Below are 5,000 nucleotides of genomic sequence, written 5' to 3'. Positions count from 1 at the left end.
ATTTCATAAATTTTGTACCTCTTATAGAGGCCAAATATTCTCCTCCTCCTCTCATAAAGCACGAAAATCACTTTCACGCCGTGCATCCATCGTGCAAGCACGTAGACCACACACGCTGGACAATATAATAAAAGATAGCGCGGACAGTGGCATGCTATACAAATCGAGAAAGCGCGTACAGTGATCATGCTGGTCATTTTGCCACCAAATTTTATAATCTTTATCATTAGAGCGGGCCCACCAACCTCGTCTCTGTACTTTATACATTTCTCCTCCATCTGCACACACCTTTTCAAACATTAACGGAGAGAGTTCCTTGGACTTGCTTTAAATGTACATATTAGATATGTTGGAATCTCTCTCCTTTAGAAGTTTCCCCAGCCTTAAAACTTCTTTCATTTTTACTCCTCTCTCCATACTTATTTTCCTCTCTGAACGTATCAGAGAGGATTTTATTTCTGACACCTCTTGACTTTTCTTAAATTCAGGGACGTAATTTTGTTCATAATTCAGTGGACTTTTGTGTATTTTATACTTTAAATATTTCCAAACAGTCTCCCTTCTAAAAGTGATAGAACGAATTTTCGTCTAACACTACTTTCTTGGTTCAAAAATTTTATACAATCTTATAACTTTTTCAGTTTTAACAAATTTTGGTTACAGACAGTTGATGCTCAGTTTGTACAAGTATGCAACATTTATAAGTGCATACAGGTCACCAGCCTTATATTACAAGGCTCACCACATATGGGCCATTCGGTCTTAGACACCGACCCGTGGTAATGCTGTGTGGAGATTAATAATAATCCGCAACGGAAAACCGGAACGAGAATAGTCGAGAAAGTATATTCTCGAGGAGCGGTAGACTGCTTTTCAACCGAAGTCATAAAAGAGCCACACGCTCGACGCTACTCCCGACCGGTCCGAGCGAACCGAAAGTGCCTTCCTATAAATACCGAACGGCCGGCCGCTAGGTCGGCGACGCATGGGCTTACGCCCAGGCGTATGCCTGTGCAAACCGCCGTGAGAGCGTACCATCCCGCCGGCACGGTAAAACTTAGACTGAAAATATCGTCGAACATATCCTTTCATTTTATAACGTTCTATACATGAAAATTAATAAATTAACATGCAGGACATAATAAATTCACATTCTCATGTAAATCATGGGTTTAATTAATATTTTAAAAAATTTTAAAACCGCCCAGAACCGATGAGATGAAAATATTAAAACGATATTTTTGCATTTTCTTACGGTAAAACATTAACAAATAAGCGACTATAGCAATATAAAACTCCATTTGTAATTTAATTAATCAAAATTAATATTTTTTTTTGATTTTTCAGCGATCCAGAACCGATGAGACGAAAACATTAAAACGATATTTTTGCATTTTCTTACGACAAAACATTAACAAATACGAGACTATAACAATATAAAACTACATATGTAATTTAATTAATCAAAATTAATAATTTTTTTTGATTTTTCAGTGATCCAGAACCGATAAGTCGAAAATTTTAACAATCATATTTTTGCATTCTGTACCGTGGATCCATCGTTAAACGCTATTAAACTAACGTCCGTGATGGTATAAATGCAGATTTTCGCTCCGTTTAGCCAAAATAACGAACTTTAGGTGCGCTCCGAAATATTTCAAAGTCCCAGCGGCGTATTGCTTCGCCTCTTAGAACCGATTAGTCGAAAACTTTAACAATCATATTTTTGCATTCTGTACCGTGGATCGATCGTTAAACGCTATTAAACTAGCGTCCGTGATGGTATAAATGCAGATTTTCGCTCCGTTTAGCCAAAATAACGAACTTTAGGTGCGCTCCGAAATATTTCAAAGTCCCAGCGGCGTATTGCTTCGCCTCTTAGAACCGATTAGTCGAAAATTTTAACAATCATATTTTTGCATTCTGTACCGTGGATCCATCGTTAAACGCTATTAAACTAACGTCCGTGATGGTATAAATGCAGATTTTCGCTCCGTTTAGCCAAAATAACGAACTTTAGGTGCGCTCCGAAATATTTCAAAGTCCCAGCGGCGTATTGCTTCGCCTCTTAGAACCGATTAGTCGAAAATTTTAACAATCATATTTTTGCATTCTGTACCGTGGATCGATCGTTAAACGCTATTAAACTAACGTCCGTGATGGTATAAATGCAGATTTTCGCTCCGTTTAGCCAAAATAACGAACTTTAGGTGCGCTCCGAAATATTTCAAAGTCCCAGCGGCGTATTGCTTCGCCTCTTAGAACCGATTAGTCGAAAATTTTAACAATCATATTTTTGCATTCTGTACCGTGGATCGATCGTTAAACGCTATTAAACTAACGTCCGTGATGGTATAAATGCAGATTTTCGCTCCGTTTAGCCAAAATAACGAACTTTAGGTGCGCTCCGAAATATTTCAAAGTCCCAGCGGCGTATTGCTTCGCCTCTTAGAACCGATTAGTCGAAAATTTTAACAATCATATTTTTGCATTCTGTACCGTGGATCGATCGTTAAACGCTATTAAACTAACGTCCGTGATGGTATAAATGCAGATTTTCGCTCCGTTTAGCCAAAATAACGAACTTTAGGTGCGCTCCGAAATATTTCAAAGTCCCAGCGGCGTATTGCTTCGCCTCTTAGAACCGATTAGTCGAAAATTTTAACAATCATATTTTTGCATTCTGTACCGTGGATCGATCGTTAAACGCTATTAAACTAACGTCCGTGATGGTATAAATGCAGATTTTCGCTCCGTTTAGCCAAAATAACGAACTTTAGGTGCGCTCCGAAATATTTCAAAGTCCCAGCGGCGTATTGCTTCGCCTCTTAGAACCGATTAGTCGAAAATTTTAACAATCATATTTTTGCATTCTGTACCGTGGATCCATCGTTAAACGCTATTAAACTAACGTCCGTGATGGTATAAATGCAGATTTTCGCTCCGTTTAGCCAAAATAACGAACTTTAGGTGCGCTCCGAAATATTTCAAAGTCCCAGCGGCGTATTGCTTCGCCTCTTAGAACCGATTAGTCGAAAATTTTAACAATCATATTTTTGCATTCTGTACCGTGGATCGATCGTTAAACGCTATTAAACTAGCGTCCGTGATGGTATAAATGCAGATTTTCGCTCCGTTTAGCCAAAATAACGAACTTTAGGTGCGCTCCGAAATATTTCAAAGTCCCAGCGGCGTATTGCTTCGCCTCTTAGAACCGATTAGTCGAAAATTTTAACAATCATATTTTTGCATTCTGTACCGTGGATCCATCGTTAAACGCTATTAAACTAACGTCCGTGATGGTATAAATGCAGATTTTCGCTCCGTTTAGCCAAAATAACGAACTTTAGGTGCGCTCCGAAATATTTCAAAGTCCCAGCGGCGTATTGCTTCGCCTCTTAGAACCGATTAGTCGAAAATTTTAACAATCATATTTTTGCATTCTGTACCGTGGATCGATCGTTAAACGCTATTAAACTAACGTCCGTGATGGTATAAATGCAGATTTTCGCTCCGTTTAGCCAAAATAACGAACTTTAGGTGCGCTCCGAAATATTTCAAAGTCCCAGCGGCGTATTGCTTCGCCTCTTAGAACCGATTAGTCGAAAATTTTAACAATCATATTTTTGCATTCTGTACCGTGGATCGATCGTTAAACGCTATTAAACTAACGTCCGTGATGGTATAAATGCAGATTTTCGCTCCGTTTAGCCAAAATAACGAACTTTAGGTGCGCTCCGAAATATTTCAAAGTCCCAGCGGCGTATTGCTTCGCCTCTTAGAACCGATTAGTCGAAAATTTTAACAATCATATTTTTGCATTCTGTACCGTGGATCGATCGTTAAACGCTATTAAACTAACGTCCGTGATGGTATAAATGCAGATTTTCGCTCCGTTTAGCCAAAATAACGAACTTTAGGTGCGCTCCGAAATATTTCAAAGTCCCAGCGGCGTATTGCTTCGCCTCTTAGAACCGATTAGTCGAAAATTTTAACAATCATATTTTTGCATTCTGTACCGTGGATCCATCGTTAAACGCTATTAAACTAACGTCCGTGATGGTATAAATGCAGATTTTCGCTCCGTTTAGCCAAAATAACGAACTTTAGGTGCGCTCCGAAATATTTCAAAGTCCCAGCGGCGTATTGCTTCGCCTCTTAGAACCGATTAGTCGAAAATTTTAACAATCATATTTTTGCATTCTGTACCGTGGATCGATCGTTAAACGCTATTAAACTAGCGTCCGTGATGGTATAAATGCAGATTTTCGCTCCGTTTAGCCAAAATAACGAACTTTAGGTGCGCTCCGAAATATTTCAAAGTCCCAGCGGCGTATTGCTTCGCCTCTTAGAACCGATTAGTCGAAAATTTTAACAATCATATTTTTGCATTCTGTACCGTGGATCCATCGTTAAACGCTATTAAACTAACGTCCGTGATGGTATAAATGCAGATTTTCGCTCCGTTTAGCCAAAATAACGAACTTTAGGTGCGCTCCGAAATATTTCAAAGTCCCAGCGGCGTATTGCTTCGCCTCTTAGAACCGATTAGTCGAAAATTTTAACAATCATATTTTTGCATTCTGTACCGTGGATCGATCGTTAAACGCTATTAAACTAACGTCCGTGATGGTATAAATGCAGATTTTCGCTCCGTTTAGCCAAAATAACGAACTTTAGGTGCGCTCCGAAATATTTCAAAGTCCCAGCGGCGTATTGCTTCGCCTCTTAGAACCGATTAGTCGAAAATTTTAACAATCATATTTTTGCATTCTGTACCGTGGATCCATCGTTAAACGCTATTAAACTAACGTCCGTGATGGTATAAATGCAGATTTTCGCTCCGTTTAGCCAAAATAACGAACTTTAGGTGCGCTCCGAAATATTTCAAAGTCCCAGCCGCGTATTGCTTTGCCCCGAAATTTTTCAAAGTTCCAGCGGCGTGTTGCTTTCAAAGTGCCTCCCTCTAAATACCGATCGGCAGGCCGCTAGGTCGGCGA

Source organism: Osmia lignaria, unplaced genomic scaffold (genome assembly GCF_051020975.1).
Source record: "Osmia lignaria lignaria isolate PbOS001 unplaced genomic scaffold, iyOsmLign1 scaffold0078, whole genome shotgun sequence".
Taxonomy (NCBI): domain Eukaryota; kingdom Metazoa; phylum Arthropoda; class Insecta; order Hymenoptera; family Megachilidae; genus Osmia; species Osmia lignaria.
Note: the sequence above shows the minus strand (reverse complement) of the source record.